The sequence below is a fragment of the Anabrus simplex genome, chromosome 2 (assembly GCF_040414725.1).
Source record: "Anabrus simplex isolate iqAnaSimp1 chromosome 2, ASM4041472v1, whole genome shotgun sequence".
In the NCBI taxonomy this organism is placed as follows: domain Eukaryota; kingdom Metazoa; phylum Arthropoda; class Insecta; order Orthoptera; family Tettigoniidae; genus Anabrus; species Anabrus simplex.
The window spans coordinates 1,176,521,357-1,176,543,509 of record NC_090266.1 but is presented as its reverse complement, the minus strand read 5'-3'; the positions used below and the strand labels follow the sequence as shown (position 1 = coordinate 1,176,543,509).

At 37.7% G+C, this 22,153-nt stretch overlaps 1 protein-coding gene across 1 annotated transcript in view; it reads right to left on the bottom strand.

Moving 5' to 3' along the window:
* Gga (ADP-ribosylation factor-binding protein Gga) overlaps positions 1–22,153 on the bottom strand; it is a 312,496-nt gene that overhangs the window by 136,697 nt on the left and 153,646 nt on the right. The gene's annotated exons all lie outside the window — the stretch shown is intronic.

The window sequence follows — 22,153 nt, the reverse complement described above, 5'->3', positions numbered from 1 at the left end:
TGGGTTTCTCCCTAAATTTATGATTGGCTACTTTTGTTCTAAAAGCTCCACGATTTTCCATGCTGTCGTCTGTGATATTTATTTCTTGGAGGTCCGCCTTAGTTTCTTCTAGCCATTTTATTTTGACCTTCTTTGAGCTGATTACTTTGAATAATCTTTTAGTTAGTCTGTCGCTGTTCATTCTGTAGATATGGCCATAGAAATTAAGGCGTCTTTTCCGTACGGCATCAATAAACCTTGTGATACAAATTCTTATAATTTTGTTAATTACCACCTATTCAATACAATAAAAACGTAGTACAAACTTACATATTTATTAAGATGTTTATATGGTACATGTTTCGCTCCTTTTTCATGAGCATCATCAGCCAACTATTATTCACTTAAGGTTGTATAAGATCATGAAACAATTCTTGTTGGATTAAGATTATTCCTATAAAACTAATTGACAAATCTTATAATATTTTACAAGTCATATAACAATAAAATTATGTCTAAGTTAAAACTTTTTGTCTAAACTCTATCTAAGTCTAATCTATCTAAAAGTTTTAACTTAAAGACATAATTTTATTGTTATATGACTTGTAAAATATTATAAGATTTGTCAATTAGTTTTATAGGAATAATCTTAATCCAAAAAGAATTGTTTCATGATCTTATACAACCTTCAGTGAATAATAGTTGGCTGATGATGCTCACGAAAAAGGAGCGAAACATGTACCATATAAACATCTTAATAAATATGTAAGTTTGTACTACGTTTTTATTGTATTGAATAGGTGGTAATTAACAAAATTATAAGAATTTGTATCATAATTAGATCTTCAATACGGACAAAGAAGATGAAATTTATAACCTGCAATCAATAAACCTGTCGGTGAAGGAGTAGAGGTCCCCTGTTCTCCTCTTAATCCACATTCCATTTTCTCTCGTAGGACCATAAATTTTCCTGAGAATTTTCCGCTCCTGCTTTTCAATTTCTGTAATTTTAGAGTGACCACCTAAGCACATGGTTTCTGAGACATATAAAGCTTCAGGCAATACAACTGTCTTGTAGTGTGGTAATTTTGCATTACGCGATATGACTCTTTTGTTGTTGTAATTCCACGTCAGTCTGTATGCCTTATGTAGTTTGGCGTTTCTTTCTACATTGGCACTATTGTCTAATCCTGATGGTAGTATAATTTCTCCAAGGTATTTGAAGGAGGACACCTGTGAAATTGTGCCGTTTTCCACCTCTAGCGGAGTTCTTTTTCTATCTTGACCTAGATTTTCCATGTACTTCGTTTTCTCGTAGGATATCTGGAGGCCTGCCTTTGATGCTATATTGTGTAGTCTCTGTATGGCATACCTTGTTTCATACATGGTCTTATTAATGATTGCAAGATCATCAGCAAATGCTAAACATTTCACATTGACCTTGCTTCCCAAATTTCCGATGTTCACACCCTTGATATCCTTTTCCCACTCTCTAATAACTTTGCCTAGAACTACGTTAAACAGAATAGGGGAGATGCCGTCACCTTGACGAACGCCCGCACATATTTCAAAAGGCTCAGAGATTTCTCCAAGGAATTTCCCTTTAGAGGTTGTATTTGTGAGGGTCTGCTGGATAAGTGCTCTGGTCTTCTTGTCCACTCTGAGTTCTTCTAGAGTATCAAATACTGTCTGTCCACTGAGTCATACGCCTTCTTAAAATACACAAAGGTGACGATCGTGCTGGCACTTCGGCGAATCCTTAATATAGTCTTCAGGTTCCATATTTGTTCTGCACATGATCGACCTTTCCTGAAACCCGCTTGGTACTCGCCAATCAGGTGATCTGTCTGTTTTTCTAACCGGTTCAAGAGAGCTTTGGAAAGAATTTTGTATGCGATTGGCAGTAGAGATATGCCTCTATAGTTGTTTGGATCTGCCTTGTCACCTTTCATGTGCAATGGGTGTATTAATACACACTTCCAATCCTGTGGAATCATTTTCGTTTCCCATATTTCTACTAGGATTGCATGAATTTTGCTTACAAGATCATCTCAAGTTTACACATCTCCGCAGTGATGCCGTCCTCTCCAGGAGCTTTATTATTTTTAAGTGACCGTATCATCTCTGCTGTTTCCTGTATTGTCGGTGGTTGTGAATCGGGGTTGGGTATGGGCTTTTCAAAGTTCAGTCTTTCCTTTGGAGGATCACAATTGAGGAGGTCTCAGAAGTAGTCAGCTAGAATGGTGCAGTTCTCTTTAGTGTTCGTTTCTAATGTTCCATTTGCTGGACGGAAACATACAGATGGTGGTTGATAACTGGATAAATTCTCATGGAAGGTCTTGTAGAAATTCCTGGAGTTGTTTCTAAGGAAATCTTGTTCGATTTCTACGAGTCTATTTTTGTCATCGGCTCATTTCTCCCTGCGAATTACCGTATTTCACGGCATAATCGTCGCCACCGCGTAATCGTCGCATCCTTTATTTTCAATACAAAAATCGGACTTTAAACCTTTAATTACATAATCGTCGCACGTCCAAATTTTGTTCACTAATCTGGTTAAAAGGTAAATGGAACTGCAACGTAAGTTGCACATGAATGCGCAATTTAAATACGTGTATGGTTTATGGGCAATTTGGCAACACAGTCACGTTTGCGACATGTTGCACAACGTATAAATAAATAATACCGGTATATGTACGACGCATGGCTTACCGGTAGACTATCGGCAGCTTGACAACGTGGTCGCGAGACAGTGTACTATTTATTCACCACCTACATATTATGCTTACCGGTAGGCTATCGGCAGTTTGACAACGTGGTCGCGAGACAGTGTACTATTTATTCACCACCTACATATTATGAGTTCCCATTTGAAATACGTAAGGCTGTAAGTTATCGCTTATCGGCAACGTCGCCAGGAAATACCGGCTAGGTAGGTTGAATGGACTTCGAACCAGCCCTCAGATACAGGTAAAATTCCCTGACCCGGCCGTGAATTGAACCCGAGGCCTCCGTGTAAGAGGCAAGCACGCTACCCCTACACCATGGGGCCGGCTCCTGTGTTATTGCGCACGAAGTGAAATCCAAGACGATAACGCAGATTTCCACGGAATTATTCAGCCGAATTATTTACGATGTCTCAGTTGTCATCGCTAGACTCTTATCTTACTACTACGTCGTAAGTGTCCGGGCATGGGATGAAAACTTTTATCCAAGCAGTCAAGATAATTATTATCCAATGCTATTAAAGTTTTATTTTATAAACTCGTCAGTAATGTAATGTAAAATCATCAATAACTGGGAAGAAATATTAACCTAATTACCGTATGTTTAAAAGAAATTGAAAGAAATGAATGTTTGTTACTGACGTCTCGGAATACAGTCAACTATACAGTAGATCTACACCGCGCTAGCTAGAGCTCCGGTTTGCGAGCTTTGCGCAAGCGCAGTAGTGTGTCGCAACCAACGAGCTAAACTGATATATTGTTGCATGCTTCCTTGCTGCCTAACAGTATTGGCTGCTCTGGAATGGACAGATCACAGATGCATTTATTTGTTTCAGATTTACGTGATTACTGTAGACATGTGTGCGTGAGAATTTAAGTTTTTAATTTGTGTTTTGGGTGTTTGCAGAAATAATTTGTTTTAATAGTGAACAATTACGGAAAGTCATTTATATCGCAAAACATTAACGTGTGAAGCATTTATAAGCGATTATGGGTAAATATAGAAACTATTCTGCGGGCTTCAAGCTAAGCGTAATTGCCTTCGCTGAACAGCACGGGAACAGAGCTGCAGAAAGAAAATTTTCTGTGAGTGAAAAGTTGGTGCGTGACTGGCGGAAAGTAAAAAACAAGCTAAAAAGCACAAACCATTCTAGACGCGCGTTTAGAGGTCCTAAAACAGGGAAGTTTCCTATAATTGACGAAGAAGTGTTTAGGTACGTCAGTGAAATACGTAACAATGGCTGCAGTGTATCATATGAAATGTTACAAATTAAGGGACAGGAGGTAGCGCGCAAACACAACATACCGGTAACTCAGTTTAAGGCGACTTGTGGGTGGATTAAGGGGTTCATGCGACGACACAATCTGTCATTGCGAAGGAGAACAACACTAAGCCAAAAGTTGCCTGCTGATTACACGGACAAGATTGTAAATTTTCACCGATTTGTCATACGTTTGCGCAAGGAAACTTCGTACTTGCTTTCTCAAATCGGTAATGCCGATCAGACTCCAATCTTTTTTGATATGCCTCGCAACAGCACTATTGCGCTAAAAGGATCACGGAGTGTATTAATGAAAACCAGCGGTAGTGAGAAGTTGCGATGCACGGCAATGCTAGCCATTACAGCTGACGGGAGAAAGTTGCCGCCTTACATCATTTTCAAGAGGAAAACGATGCCTAAGAATATACAGTTTCCCCGTGGAATTCATGTACGAGTGCAACCAAAGGGTTGGATGGACGTAGAACTCATGCTGGACTGGGTTAAAACTGTGTGGAATAGAAGACCTAGTGCACTACTAAAACAACCAGCTCTGCTTGTTTTAGATAGTTTCCGAGGTCACCTCGTGAACGAAGTGAAGCAAATTCTCACTACAAATAAGACACGACAGATAGTCATTCCTGGTGGCCTAACATATGCTTTGCAGCCACTAGACGTATGTGTTAATAAACCCTTTAAAGACCACTTACGTCGATTTTACAACGAGTGGATGATGAGCGGCGATCAGCAATTGACGCCCGCCGGAAATATCAGGCGTCCACCCTTGGACTTGTTATGCTCGTGGGTGAAGAAGAGTTGGGATCTTATACCACCTGAACTAGTCTCCAAGAGCTTCAAAAGGACTGGGATTTCGAATGCACTAGACGGTTCCGAAGATGACGCAGTGTGGCAGGGAGACGAAGAATCTGATACTGGTATTAACAGAGGCGAGGACGGCGCATCAGATAACGAAACCTGCGATAGCGACACCGAAGATTTGGAATAAATTGCGTACCGGTAAGTCTGCATTTCACAACAAAGCGATAATTTTTTTCAAGTGTAATATTTTAACTTTAATACTCAAATTAATGACAAATTAACTTAATACGTTCATTTTTATTTTCAGGTTGGAAAAACTATCGCCGAATTGTTGTGAAAAATTATGAATTTTGTTTTAGACTATTTTAATTATTTTGATGTATAAACGCGAGTATTACGTGCATCTTAAATTTGTATCAAATACAATTTAGTTATAAATACATTTTTTGAGTAATACAAATACTGGTATTAAATATTCATCGTATAATGGTCGCACCCTACAATTTTTTTTCGAAAATTTTGGTATAAAAAGTGCGACGATTATGCCGTGAAATACGGTATTTTTGAGGAGATTTTCTGAACTTTGTTTGATGTCCATTCCACTGATTCCATGCTTTCGTCCGTTCATCAATGGCTTTATCACAGGTCGTGTTCCCCCACCTATGTTTGTGTTTCCTTGGAGGCTGTCCTAATTTCATGGCTGATGTCTGAAGTGTTTTACAAAGGCCTGGCCAGTCCATGGGGTCCTGCTCTCGTATGTCTTGTAGAAAGGTCGTGGCGTTCTGTCGAAGACATTCTGGATCAACTCTTAGAGATCTTTTGTGTTTAGGTCTGCATCTGTTGGGTTGGAATCTCACTTTGATTTGTGTTAGGTAGTGGTCCGAGTCGACAACTCCCTTCCGTACTCGAACACTTTGGATCTCACACATATTCTTTCTGGAGATTGCGACGTGATCGATCTGGAATTCGCCCAATAACGGCTTTGGTGATTTCCAAGTTTTCTTCTTATGTGGGGATCTCGCAAAATGCGTAGACATGAGTTTTAAGACAAAGGTTTTACAGAAGTTTATAAGACGTTCTCCGTTCTTATTCGTAATTTATTATGAAATTTTTTTTTTTTTACTATTTACGTTTCACTGACACAGATAGGTCTTATGGCGACGATGGGATTGGAAAGGCCTATGAGTTGGAAGGAAGTGGCCGTGGCTTTAAGTAAGGTACAGCCTGGTGTGAAAATGGGAAACCACGGAAACCATCTTCAGGGCTGCCGACAGTGGGACTTGAACCCACTATCTCCCGGATGCGAGCTCACAGCCGCGCACTCCTAACCGCACGGCCAACTTGTCCAGTAATTACGATAACAATGATAATTCACTTTACAATGGTGAAAAAATGAGTGTATCCTCCTTATTCAATACATTATACATTTCATCATTAGACAGAGTAATCAAATTCAAACATGTTTCGGCTCGTTTGAGCCATCTTCAGTGAAAAAAAAGGGAGGGGGTGAAATAAATTACATAATATAAGCTAAAAATGCTAAAAAACATAATGAAAGAACAAATGAAAAACAAAAGAGAGCCTAGACAGAAACTAAATTAGCACAATATACAATATTTACATCATCATGTGGAGCAAAAAACAACTCACTGCGTTACAATTCAGTGAAATAGGGGTTAATACAAAAGACATAATTGAAACTAAAAAATGTGTTAATCTAAGAAGAAAAGAAATGAAAAGAAATGATACAGATGGAAATGAACAGTAAGTGTACATAGCGAGGTTGCGGACATCTTAGTTTACAAAATATTGGATTTTGTAACAATACAAAATAGGATGAAATCACTGTTGAAAATTCAGGCAGAAAATCTATCCTAGTAGAAACTCATCACATCAAATTAACTAGGATGGGAGCAGGAGCGAAAAAGTTTGAGAAACTAAGCTTGACATAACCTGCAGGCAAAAAGCCTGGGACAAGGAGAAACACCAATGAAATTTAAAGCTTTACAACAGCAGCATTCTCAATATCTTCTCAATCTAGCGGTGAAAGGGAGCCTACATATTTATCACATTTTTTTAGCTTTTATTTTGTTTCCATTTATGTCAAATCATGTTTGTAATTAATTTTTTTTCATATTCACATCTAACATTGTTACTTTAGTATCAATCTGAAATGTTAGTCGTATTACAGTCCCGATTAAGAAAATTTTGACTGTTTGATAAAGTTCAAAACATTTGGGTAAACAGAGAGGCATACTGCAACTTTCACATAACCAGCCTCTTTTACTGACCTTTCTGAGCAGACTTTGCACACACTTGTTGGTCTTGACTTATATTTTGTTGCTGGTATTTTCGTTGGAAAATGGTGAGCTGTGAGATGGTTGATAGAGAATGGCTGAGATGACAGATCTATCTGAAATTCCTCTCCTTTCTTTGCAAATGCAATTGAAAGTGCTTTCATGGTCTCACCCAGATAGCAAATCATCTTGTTGACTGTTGATTTCTTGTACAGAATGAAAGAATTTACCACTGCTACTATGAACAGGTGAAAAGATACTTCCCTCCACCATTTCAAACCCCCTGTGGGTGCGGGACACAGACGAAGAATACACCCACTGTATCCCCTGCCTGTCGTTAGAGGCAACTAAAAGGGGCAACCAAGGGATGACTGTATCAGAACCATGAAACTACTTGTGATTAGTACCAACACACGGGGAACATCATGGATTGCTTTTACTTGCGCGAAGTACCACTATGTTAGGTACAAAATAGGTCTGTGATTAGTAGCAACAGAGTGTGTTGCCGGCTTTTGCAGTACCTGTGATTAGCCCCAGTTTAGTAGCAACACCATGGTTCTGGCTTGCCTATGATTAGTACCCACTATATCAGGAACACCATGGGATAGCGCGAGTCCCTGTGGTTAGTCCACGAATGTGATGAACACCATAAGTTTGCATTGCCTGTAAATGGCGCCGCAATGTGCGAAACACCATAGGTCTGTATTACATGTGCGAATTTCATTACCTGTGAGTAGTACCATAATGTGTGGAATACCGCGAGTCTACGCTACTTTTGATTGGTACCGCAGCATGACAAATACCATGGTTCTACTTTCCTAGTGATAAGTACCCTTATGAGGGGCCGATGACTTGGATTTTGGACTCCTTTAGACTACAAGCATTACCGATTCAGTAGAAGCAGTCCCTTGGTCAGTAGTACTATTGTTTTACGCCAGTTTCTGTGAGTGTGAGGCATTGCAGGTCGGATCCACGGATTGTTTTAAATTCATATCCATCCAATCCTTCTTCATCCTCACATTTTGAATTCTGGTCAATGGAGGATTTTGGATTTTCAATTTGTCATAACATTTCGTCTCATTTCATACCATTAAGGGTCATGACCTAGATGTTAGGCCCCTTTAAACAACAAGCATCATCATCATCACCACCACCACCACCACTTCAAAGATTTTCTGCCAAATGGATAGTGTAACTGTTAGGCTCTTCAGTCTGCTGAAACTAACCATGAGTAAATAAATTTACAAACTACCTGAAAGAGAAAACATATGGTAACAGTATTACACCTGAAAAGAAAGAATTTAATTAAAATAGAATAACATGTTTCATTCTTTAATGAACTACTTCAGATTCTATCAAATCATATTCAAATATATAGAAAAATGAAAATGAAAACCTACAACCTGTTTTCCAGTCATTGACCGGGTCAGGGATGTAATGAATGAAAGATATATAGGCTGTTATTACAATGGGGTCGCCACTCCCAAGGTGATTTATTAATGAGTGATAAATGCTATGAAATGATAATGGAGAATGTTGCTGGAATGAAAGATGACAGGGAAAACCAGAGTACCCGGAGAAAAATCTGTCCTGCCTCCGCTTTGTCCAGCACAAATCTCACATGGAGTGACCGGGATTTGAACAACGGTATCCAGCGGTGAGAGGCCGATGCACTGCCGTCTGAGCCACGGAGGCTTCAAATATATATAGAAATGAATATTTATTTATTTCTGCTTAAATACTTAGTAACTTTGGAGTGGTTGCAGTTAAGATGGCTGTGGTTTGCAGCTATCACAAAAGAATTCTTCAAGCTTTAAGTTGGGTGCACTGTTAATCACAAATGGCTGCCAGATGGTGGTTTGTTTGTTTGTTTGTTTGTTTGTTTGTTTGTTTGTTTGTTTGTTTGTTTTGAAATTGTAATTTATTGATGTGCAATAATATTTTGAGTTCTTGTGTTGATCCTGTGTTTCGCTTTTTTTTTTTTTTTTTAATGGCTTTACATCGCATGGACACATATAGGACCTGCAGTGACAATGGGACAGAAAAAAGCTAGGGCTGGGAAGGAAGCAGCTGTGGCCTTCATTAAGGTACAGCCCCAGCATTTGCCTGGTGTGAAAATGGGAAACTAAGGAAAACCATCTTCAGGACTGTCAACAGTGGAATTTAAACTCACTATCTCCCGAATGCAACTTCACAGCTGCGTGCCCCTAACCGCACGGCCAACTCGCTTGGTTGTTTCACTTCCATTTACTTGTGTATATATTAACAAGTAGACACGCCCAAATATACTACAATGTTTAAGAAATGCAAATTTATAGGAAACCAGTTCACCAATGCAACAGAGCCGTGTGATTCACAAATAAACCAGGTAGAAAGTGTCAATGTAACTCCTAAAAGTGAGAAATCACAACCCTAAAACTATCTTCTTCTCTAAAACTTGAAAGTTAGGTATCAAGAATATAGTGATTTACAACATGGTATACATACTAATGATTTAGGTTGTGTGTTGGTGGATTTTAACACTCCCCAGAAATTTTCGTCAGCTGGGTGGCAGGAATGAGTAACTGGACAGGAAATACTACGTAAAAAAATGAATATGAAACAATTTCAATGTACTTCCCTCAGTTCATTAACAAAAATATTAGACAGTTAAATTATGCATCTGCTCACCCTCCGAGTCCCAGGCTAACATTAATCCCCAGGGTGATTGGTTCTTAAATACATATCTAATAAAAAAAAAAGTATACAAAATATGGCACTCAAACAAACACAGGGATGAACAGGGCATGCAAATTTAAGAAGGGGAAGGCTCATCTGTAGATACACAAATAAAGGACTCCACAATAGAACTGGGAAGTGATGGAATTGATTTCCATGGGCATAACGGACTATGTACAATAAAAATATAAGGTAACTGTTTCCTTTTGAAATTACAACAAGGAGCAATTTCATGAGGCATATTTTTGGGCTTATGCCATGTAATTAATTATAAAAACACACTCAACGCGTTTCGAGAGGAACCTTGCCGTTCTTCATCAGGAGACACACAGAAAATGAAACGACGCATAACAGGTTGCTAGGAGAAAGCAACAAGGAACTTGAAATGGTGCCCTAAGATGTAAACGGGACACCATTTTAGCCCCAGATAGAGACAACGATGGCAACAGTAAAGCATTACTCTCTAATGGTTCTGATAATAGGTAGCCATGATTCACTAAGGTTGTAGCCTGTATCGCGGTTGAAATGATCTGGGTGTTTACGTATTTCAACCGCCTCCCTGATAATTCTTGGGCGATATTGCTTTATACGGGCAAGAACATCCACTTCTAGGTACAAAACATCATGACCAGGTGTTAAGGCATGATCAGCAACAGCTGATATATCAGGTTGGTTGAGTCTGATACATCTGGTATGTTCTTTGATGCGAGTGCATACCATTCTTGAAGTCTGCCCAATATAAACCTTGCCACAAGTACAGGGAACTCTGTAGATACCAGGTTGTTGCAATTTAGGCAAACTATCCTCAGTTGGTCGCAGGAGTTGCCTAATCTTAATTGATGTTCCAAAAACAGTTCGTACATGGTACCTACGTAAATTTTAGAAACAATAATTGAAAATCTTACACCTTTTTGATACTTTTTATTTGCTTTTTAGCAAATTATTATTTGTAAACAGTACATGTTTCGTTCTCACTTGGGAACATCTCCAGCTGTTGTTTAGCTTAGGTGAATTGCTAAGTTTCTGAACACGTTATTTGCAAGTACATTGATCCTCTTAAAGACTACTTGAATACAAATTAAATTAAAGTGATGTTAAAACAATGTGGGGGTTAATGGGTTAATGAAATGAGACTAGATGATTACATAGTTGGTCAGCTTAAAAACTATATCTATTCATTGGAATAGTTGTTAAAAGTTTCACTTTTGTTACATTAAAAATGTCTGTTTGTCTTCCGGTTAAAAGGTTTAAAAATGATTGGCTTCATGACACTGTTCAAATTGTTGTTGAATGTTTCTTCTTTCACTCCTTCCAGGTAGGCTGTTTTTTATCATGAGCTTGCTTAATGTGCCCTAAATTGAGTCTAACGCGGAACTTTGAAGCTGATTGCTGGTCAATTTTCGGGAAGGGAGCTTCGTCTCAATTTCTGAAATGAAATGAAATGAGGAAAATCGGAATTTGTTCTTGTAATGTAAACATGTGTCTTTACATAATAACTTAATGTATAAAATGGTTGCTTACCTTACTGTTGTTAGACTCCAATTCTACTGTGACCCTGGAGGGGGAACGTTTGATGCTGCTTTACGTCTAATATAGTAATGGTGTGTGTGTTCCGTTGTTTGCTCCTCCTTTCGGGGAGGCAAGGCTGCGGAGAGGGGAGGAGGCGTGTCGTTTACCGTCACGGCATCGGCTTTAGGAGGAGTGGGGAGAGGGGATGTACAAAATGGCAGAGGCTCTGTCTTATCTATCCTCTTACTGTCTGTATTGTTTCTTTTGCCTAAAGCTTCAAGACTTGATAATATCCCTTCAAATATAGGGTTTCTATTGTCAATTGTTTCATTCAGGTTATTGTCCTGACTGCTTTTTTGTTCTAAATAAATATATAGATTTTCTAAAGTATTTAGAAGGGCTCCTTTGTTTATTTTACGCAGTATAGTTAAATCCTGCTCTATGGTTGTGAACTGATGTCCGGTTGAACTCATGTGTTGGCCCATCGCGGATTTTTTTTATGTCTTTCAGCACTGACATGCTCTAGGTATCTTACAGTAAAACTGCGCCCTGTTTGTCCAACATAAGGTTTTTCACATTGATGACACTTCAATTTGTAAACTCCTGATTCAGAATGTTTGTATTTTCCTAGGGAATTAACACTATTGTAATTAAAGAATTTTTGCTTTGTATTATTGCTGGTTGAATACGCGATCTTATGGTTATATTTTCTAAACAAATTGGTTACTGTATATAAGTTGGGGTATTTGAACGTGAACTTGGCGTATTTGTCTTTTTTTTTATTTCGGGTGTTAGATTAGTTTGTAATTTCTGTTTGAATTTACCGATTATTTTGTTTATTATGTTTAGTTCAAAACCGTTGTATTGGGCTTGTTTGCAAATAAAGAGCAGTTCTTTTTCTCGTTCTGTGTGTGGAAGGGGTATATTAAACGCTCTATATATGTAACTGTAGTAGGCTGACCTTTTTTTGCGATTCTGGGTTAGTTCTTTATTGTAATGGGAGTAAAAGTGGGTTTTCTGTCTATCTTGAAGACAAACTCTTCCTTTTTCCGTGTTATATTTATGTCTAAAAAATTTATGGAACATTCTTTTTCTTTTTCTACTGTAAACTTTATTCTAGAATCAAGTGTATTTAATTTATTGAGGATATCGTCACTGTTGTTCACTCTTCGGTCTATTACAGCAAAAGTGTCATCTACAAAGCTTATCCATAAATTGAGACCTTCTATTTGTCCTACTACTTTGGTATGTTCGAGGTAATCAAGATAAATATTGGCTAAAATGCCCGAAGCGGGAGCACCCATTGGGAGACCTTCCTGTCTATATATCTTCTTATTGAAAGTGAAGTAATTGTGTTTCATAACGAATTTGAGTATATTAATGAAATCTTATACTTCTGGTAGGCTGAGTTGTTTATGTTCTATTAGAGTCTTTGAATACCTTTTATAGGAAGAAAGCTTTTCTCAATGGAAAAATGTATTTGGCAAATCTCCAAAGTCTAACACTACTGTTACCCTTAGAATGGGATTCGTTTAAAAAAATGAATATCATTTTAAGCAAAAAACAAGAAACCCTTAATAATAAATTAATATCGTTAAAACCGAGCTCAATAGCTGCAGTCGCTTAAGTGCGGTCAGTATCCAGTATTCGGGAGATAGTAGGTTCGAACCCCACTGTCGGCAGCCCTGAAAATGGTTTTCCGTGGTTTCCCATTTTCACACCAGGCAAATGCTGGGGCTGTACCTTCATTAAGGCCACGGCCGCTTCCTTCCCACGCCTAGCCCTTTCCTGTCCCATCATCGCCATAAGACCTATCTGTGTCGGTGCGACGTAAAGCAAGATAGCAAAAATATTGTTAAAAAATGCCAAGACAAAAAATGAAAAAGGCAAGGCTTACTCTTCAAATTCAGAAACTGAATTTGAAGAATACCCCTTTCCCATAAAGAACATTTCTAAGGTTAATCTCACTGAGGAGGAAATGAAAACCCTAAGTCAAGGCCCTAATTTCAATTGGATAGGTAAGAACAAAGAAAAAGAGCTAATAACTACCATTGCAGAAGTAGAAACGGCTATACAAAAACTCCCTAACGAAGTTCAAAATGACGTCAGACACGAGGTAAAAAAGAAAATTCTGTACCTTGTAAAAGGCTTAAAAGTTTTCCATAACAGAAATAAACCCACTTTAAGTTTATCACATAAAATAAAACAGGGGGAAATAGTAATTACCAAAGCTGACAAGGGGAGGACAATAGTAGTTTTAGATAAGGAGGAGTACATAAAAAAAAACAGAAACTTTTTTCACCAATAGCACTTTTTCGGAAATAGATCGAGACCCTACAACTAATACTCAGAAAAAGTTAAAAACATTATTAAGAAACGCAACCTTAATTTTAAGTGAACAAGACGTCCAAAAACTGATAAATATGAATCCCGGCCTTCCAACAGCAAGGGCCATACCCAAGTTACATAAAGAAGGAATTCCCATAAGACCAGTAATAAACTTCCGCAACAGTCCTACTTATAAAACATCGCAGTAGGTACATACATTCCTAACCAAACATTATGTTTTTCACAACAAGACACCAATAAAAAATTCTGTAGATTTTTGCAAAGTACTCAAAAACTTTAAATTAACACATCAAGTAACATGTTCCTTTGATATAAAGAACATGTATACAAATATTCCAGTGGACGAAACAGTAAAAATTATCAGGAAGAATCTAATAGAACATAAACAACTCAGCCTACCAGAAGTAGAAGATTTCCTTAATATACTCAAATTCGTTACGAAACACAATTACTTCACTTTCAATAAGATATATAGACAGGAAGGCCTGCTTCAGGCATTTTAGCCAATATTTATCTTGATTACCTCGAACAAACCAAAATAATAGGACAAATAGAAGGTCTCAATTTATGGATACGCTTTGTAGATGACACTTTTGCCGTAATAGACCGAAGAGTGAACAACAGTGACGATATCCTCAATAAATTAAATACACTTGATTCTAGAATAAAGTTTACAGTAGAAAAAGAAAAAGAATGTTCCATAAATTTTTTAGACATAAATATAACACGGAAAAAGGAAGAGTTTGTCTTCAAGATAGACAGAAAACCCACTTTTACTCCCATTACAATAAAGAACTACTCATTGCACCCAGAATCGCAAAAAAAGGTCAGCCTACTACAGTTACATATATAGAGCGTTTAATATACCCCTTCCACACACAGAACGAGAAAAAGAACAGCTCTTTATTCGCAAACAAGCCCAATACAACGGTTTTGAACTAAACATAATTAACAAAATAATCGGTAAATTCAAACAGAAATTACAAACTAATCTAACACCTGAAATAAAAAAGAAAGACAAATACGCCTAGTTCACGTTCAATAACCCCAACTTATATACAGTAACCAATTTGTTTAGAAAATAAAACTATAAGATCGCATATTCAACCAGCAATAATACAAAGCAAAAATTCTTTAATTACAATAGTGTTAATTCCCTAGGAAAATACAAACATTCTGAATCAGGAGTTTACAAAATGAAGTGTCATCAATGTGAAAAAACTTATGTTGGACAAACAGGGCGCAGTTTTACTGTAAGATACCTAGAGCATGTCAATGCTGAAAGACATAAAAAAAAAATTCCGCGATGGGCCAACACGAGTTCAACCGGACATCAGTTCACAACCATAGAGCAGGATTTAACTATATTGCATAAAATAAACAAAGGAGCTCTTCTAAATACATTAGAAAATCTATATATTTATTTAGAACAAAAAAGCAATCAGGACAATAACCTGAATGAAACAATTGACAATAGAAACCCTATATTCAAAGGGATATTATCAAGTCTTGAAGCTTTAGGCAAAAGGAACAATACATACAGTAAAAGGATAAATAAGACTGAGCCTCCACCATTTTGTACATCCCCTCTCCCCGCCCCTCCTAAAGCCGATGCCGTGACAGTAAGCGACACGTCTCCTCCCCTCTCCGCAGCCTTGCCTCCCCGAAAGGAGGAGCAAACAACGGAACACACACACCATTACTAAACTAGACGTAAAGCAGCATCAAACGTTCCTTCTCCAGGGTCACAGTAGAATTGGAGTCTAACAACAGTAAGGTAAGCAACCATTTTATACATTAAGTTATTATGTAAAGACACATGTTTTCATTACAAAAACAAATTCCTATTTTCCTCATTTCATTTCATTTCAGAAATTGAGACGAAGCTCCCTTCCCAAAAATTGACCAGCAATCAGCTTCAAAGTTCCGCGTTAGACTCAATTTAGGGCACATTAAGCAAGCTCATAATAAAAAACAGCCTACCTGGAAGGAGTAAAAGAAAAAACATTCAACAACAATTTGAACAGTGTCATTCAACAACAATTTGAACAGTGTCATGAAGCCAATCATTTTTAAAACCTTTTAACTGGAAGACAAACAGACATTTTTAATGTAACACAGTGAAACTTTTAACAACTATCCCAATGATTAGATATAGTTTTTAAGCTGACCAACTATGTAATCATCCAGTCTCATTTCATTAACCCATTAACCCCCACATTGTTTTAACATCATTTTAATTTAATTTGTATTCAAGTAGTCTTTAAGAGGATCAATGTACTTGCAAATAACGTGTTCAGAAACTTAGCAATTCACCTAAGCTAAACAACAGCTGGAGATGTTCCCAAGTGAGAACGAAACATGTACTGTTTACAAATAATAATTTGCTAAAAAGCAAATAAAAAGTATCAAAAAGGTTTAAGATTTTCAATTATTGTTTCTAAAATCTTACGTAGGTACCATGTACGAACTGTTTTTGGAACATCAAACATCATAAATTGCAACAACCTGGTATCTACAGAGTTCCCTGTACTTGTGGCAAGGTTTATATTGGGCAGACTTCAAGAATGGTATGCACTCGCATCAAAGAACATACCAGATGTATCAGACTCAACCAACCTGATAAATCAACTGTTGCCGATCATGCCTTAACACCTGGTCATGATGTTTTGTTCCTAGAAGTGGATGTTCTTGCCCGTATAAAGCAATATCGCCCAAGAATTATCAGGGAGGCGGTTGAAATACGTTAAACACCCAGATCATTTCAACCGCGATACAGGCTACAACCTTAGTGAATCATGGTTACCTATTATCAGAACCATTAGAGAGTAATGCATTACTGTTGCCATTCGTTGTCTCTATCTGGGGCTAAAATGGCGTCCCGTTTACATCTTAGGGCACCATTTCAAGTTCCTTGTTGCTTTCTCCTAGCAACCTGTTATGCGTCATTTCATTTTCTCTGTGTCTCCTGATGAAGAAAGGCAGGGTTCCTTTCGAAACGCGTTGAGTGTGTTTTTATAATTAATTACACAGCATAAGCCCAAAAATATACCTCATAAATAGTTACACGGGCCATGAAAGTCTAAATGATAATAAGGAGCAATTTATTAATGCCATTTGGCAACGTTCAATTAATGACAATATTTCACATATTACACTATCAATCCTGAAAAGAAATACAAGGGTTTGTTCCACTTCACCACACTGATGGTGTGGATACCATTATCTGAGGTCGAACAGCTGATCCATGGGGATCAAACCAATATCTGTATGATTGGATATACACAACTAATAAAAACCCTTTGAGGAGATGTGGGCACGATGGTAACCTTGAATTACAGTTGTCTCCATGTTCCATTTGATGAGTCACCTCTGGGTATTTACATTTCAGATAGTCCGGATTCCTATCTTGGAAATGTTACCGTATCTAAAAAGGGAAATAAATTAGATGGACGGACCCTAGCCTACACATCCAGATTCATGAGCATGCCAGGAATAGCTTGTCAAATTAAAGCTTAAATTAATATTTACAACTGTCAAGGCGACAATAAATGTATCGGAAAGTTTTCCACTATTCTCACGTACATATGACATTTTATCGACCGTAGTCTCATTCGCACATTCATGAACGTAAGCTTCCAAGGGAAACACCAGTTGTGGATCAAAAACCACCCAACTCACAGCTACTAAAATAGTTATTACTATTATTATTACTATTATTATTATTATTATTATTATTATTATTATTATTATTATTATTATTGTTATTATTATTATTTTATTATTATTATTTTTACTATTATAGTTTGTGATTCCGGTTATTATTTGCTCACGTTCATCGACTCTATTTGGGGTCTTACCAGAGACTTATATGCCCTCTCCTTTACATCGTTACTACAACCCCCAAACACCCTCATAACCATGTGCAGAGATCTGTATCCTTTATTTACAATCCCATTTTTCTGATTACCCCAATGAAGACATTTCCTTATATTAACACCTAGGTACTTACAGTGATACCCGTAAGAAACTTTCACCCATCAACACAGTAATTAAAACTGAAAGGACTTTTCCTTTTTTTGTGAAACTCACAACCTGACTTTTTAACCCCGTTTATCATCATACCATTGCCTGCTATCTATCTCACAACATTATCGACGTCATTTTGCAGTTGCACACTATCTTGCAACTTATTCATTGCTCTATACAGAATAACATCATCCACTAAAAGCCTTATCTCTGATTCCACTTCTTTACTCATATCATTTATATATACAGGGTTATTTACCTAAGATGCTACATGCAAACAACATCCAAGCCATTAAAGATATCAGCATTCAGCCTTCATATTCGTAAACGATACCCAAGGGCTTGCAATACAATGTGCTACGTATTCCCATGGGGTATCCACTCTGTGGCTGGAATCAATGCCAGGAAACAGCTTGCGCGCCTATACATCCATGGCCAACTGCACGCCGTCTGATGGGGCATGCAAAGGCCCAAAAGCAATTTTCATCGATATCTCAAAAAGTAACCATCCGATTTTGAAAATACTTACATATTTGAACCTGTACATGTTTGTACCTTTCGGCAAGCTGTATGTATTTGTGCCGTTCCATTTAAAAATATGGAGTTAGTATCAATATCTCGGTCATCAATCACCACATGGGAATCAGTAGCACATTATTTTACAATCCCCTGGGTATCATTTATGAATATGAAAACAGAATACCGATACCTTCAATGGCTCAGACGCTACCTCCGTGCAACATCTTAGGTGAATAACCCTGTATAAGAAAACATAAAGGTCTAATAATAATGCCTTGAAGAATTCACCTCTTAATTATTACAGGGTCAGATAAAATTTCGCCTACTTTAATTCTCTGAGATCTATTTTCTAGAAATATAGCAATCCATCAATCCATGCAGTAACTCTTTTGTCTAGTCGAATTGTACTCATTTTTGCCAGTAATCTCCCATGATCCACCCTATCAAATGTCTTAGATAGGTCAATCTCGACCTCCTGAATCCAAGATATCTGCTATATCTTGCTGGAATCCTACAAGTTGAGCTTCAGTGGAATAACCTTCCCTAAACCCAAACCAGTTATTAATTATTATTTATTAATTTTCCAAACATGTCTAATATAATCAGAAAGAATGCTTTCTCAAAGCTTACATGCAATGCATGTCAAACTGACTGGCCTGTAATTTTCAGCTTTATGTCTATCACACTTTGCTTTATATACAGAGGCTACTATAGCAACTCTCCATTCATTTGGTATAGCTCTTTCATGCAAACAATAATCAAATAAGTACTTCAGATATGGTACTATATCCCAACCCATTGTCTTTAGTATATCCCCAGAAATCTTATCAATTCTAGCTGCTTTTTTAGTTTCAACTTTTGTATTTTATTGATGTTACCAACATCATGATTAGCAGGGTTATTAAAGTTCAAAAGATCATACAAAACTCCCTTTCATCCACAATGTTAGGAATAGAAACAAAACATCATGCGTTCCCATCCCAGGAGTCAGATGATGTGGATGGCTGCAGTATTCAAACAGTACCAGAGGTTTTGGTGAGCAGGTGTAAGTTCCATATTCACCCACATTCAATTCAAAAATTTCATATGTACAGTACTACGCGCATAGTTGAATTGTGAAGTTGTAATGTCATATACTGAGACTCAAAAATCCAGCCAAATATGAGACGGATTGATACTTCACATTTCCTTGCCTATTATTTAACGTTAAACAGTTTAAGTATCTAGTAAATAAATAAGTGTTTGGATATATATTAACCACTCATACTTACACAGCTACGAACAGTACAACATTCTTACACATAATTCCAAGAGTCCTTTATTTATTAGGAGGAAAATACTGTTTGGAATAACTTTACAAACGACAATCAACTATTACAGAATACACGAAAGGAAGGGCAACAACAACCATCAAAGCGATACACAGAATTAAAGACCTTCAAAAACTATCTTCAAAAACAGCAATAGAACTACGTCAAGCTGCAATAAGCCCAATTGCCACATATGGCATTGAAATTATTTGAGAAAAGTTATCCGTGGTTGACCTTAGGACTCTAGAGAAACTAAAAGCCAGATTTCTAAAGCGAGTATTAGATGTACCTACAAACACGAAGTCCAGATTAGTGTACGAGCTTTGTAAAGAACCATTTTATATTGAGAATCTAAGAATCAATCTAGTGCTGCCATTCACAAGACAAAGCGCAAAGATACTTGAAGAGAGAGGAATGAAACAGGCCTAAATCGGGCTCAAATTCTATTCCACAGATGCTATTTTGGAGCAAAAATGGACAGAAGTCAACTACGAACACTGACATGTAGATACAAGGATGACAGTCCATGGCTTCCGTCATAAGCTATGTGCGACTAAGTGATTCCATGAGGTGAACGATGAGTTTGTGTGCTTTCTATGTGTGATCACTACAACATACTTAAGAGCAAAAACAAAACAAGATCAATCACCGAGTACAGTAAAGACAACTATCTGTTAATCTCTTTGAACATATGTGCGCATTTCACTTTTTAAATAGTTCACAGAGTAGTGTATATTATTAAACGAGGATCCTAAGCAAATATTTCATACATCAAAATTGAACTGGGCACTTCTAAACTAACCTACATCTATTCCAATAAGCTACTAGTAAACCAAATGACACAATAAAAGAAAAGGGACTGTTGGGACAGTGACTATCTTATATATTTATTTGTACAATTGTTCTTATTGTATTTGTTGTGGTATTTGTATTACTGAAGTGGCTTTCGTGTGTCCCGGTCGGCTCCTCTGATGGACAGCCTTAACAGTCGCTATACAACAACTGCAGTTAGAAAATAATGCAGGAACCATTCACCACACACCTTGCCGGCTGTACTCTCTGTGAACGACTGGAGGCGAAACTGTTTACATTCCTCCTGACCTATCAGGTGCATCAAGGAGCCACCAGATGTCACGTGTAGTTGGAAGCATGGGATGTGCTGCATTTAACAGTAGTAACCTGAACTATCTCTGTCCTACTGCTTGTAATCGCGGTGGAAATAATTTTACAATAAATTTCAATGGGGAAATAACATTCCTTATTTGAAGAAGGTAAAACAGCTATTTAGGTTCTTTTAGGTATCAACCTCTCATTTAGGTTTTTTAGGTGCAATGAAATTCACATATTCTGCTGCACAAAGTGTGAAACAAACAAATATATTGAAATTTGTGAATTAAATAGCGAGGAGAAAAATAGGCTAAAACCTAAAAATCCAGGCCCTACTTATAACGCATGACCTCCAAGCCCCATTGTAAATATCTCAGACTGCAAAGAACACGTATTCTTGTGTTATTCTCAATATACTAGCACCCTTATTTTTTTTAATGCTAGTTGTTTTACGTCGCACCGACAACAGATAGGTCTTACAGCGACGATGGAACAGGAAAGGGCTAGGAGTGGGAAGGAAGCGGCCGTGTCCTTAATTAAGGTACAGCCTCAGCATTTGCCTGGTGTGAAAATGGGAAACCACGGAAAACCATTTTCAGAGCTGCCGACAGTGGGGTTCGAACCTACTATCTCCCGAATACTGGATACTGGCCGCACTTAAGCGACTGCAGCTATCGAGCTCGGTACCCTTAATTTTAATTGCCGACTGGGGAGTCTTCGGAAGAAACTTCTCAACAGAATCTTTGACGTCATATAAATCATCTTGATCAACAATGACAACTTGGAAAGGGGCAGGTTTTAACCAACTTGTTCGCATTATTTCATCCCATTCTGATGGAGTTTCTTCTACAGTATAACTTTTCTCTGTGATAGAGAAATCTTAGTCATTTGGTAAGTACGAGTGGCCTCGCATTGGGATAATGTAGGTGATTGACTTGAACATTTTGAAACAGTGGACTAGCATGTACAGAAAATAAACCATCACATAGTTCTTATTCTGCCCTGAGCAGCCATCTGATAATAGTACAAGATCCTCTTTTGCAAAAGTGATGATGTCCTAACTGAATTAAGGTCTCAAATGTGTAATAAGTACTTTCAATCTACGTTTACCCCTCCCGCACCTATCACTGAACTACCACAGATAAATAGTCTTTGTAGGGGCTCACTGTCACAAATCTCAACGACCCCTAACACAGTTCAAAATATTCTCAATAGTCTCCCAACAAACCGCTCCACCGGACCCAACGATATTAGCCCTCTTGCTCACTGCTTTTAGTCGTCTATTACACAGGCGGGGGATATCGTGGGTGTAGTCTATGTCTGCGTGCCCAACCCACAAGGAAAAAGAAGGAATCCAACATTTCAAAAAATGAAGTACAAGACAAAGAAAGATAAGGGCCATGAAAGGTGTGAAAATGAAAGACTCCCTAGGCCTGGAATGCTCTAATACCGCCGGGGTCGGAAAAGAACAAGAGTTGACCACGGGAGGTCAGCAGGATAGATGAAAGTGAGGAGCCTGGCGCAAGTAAGTG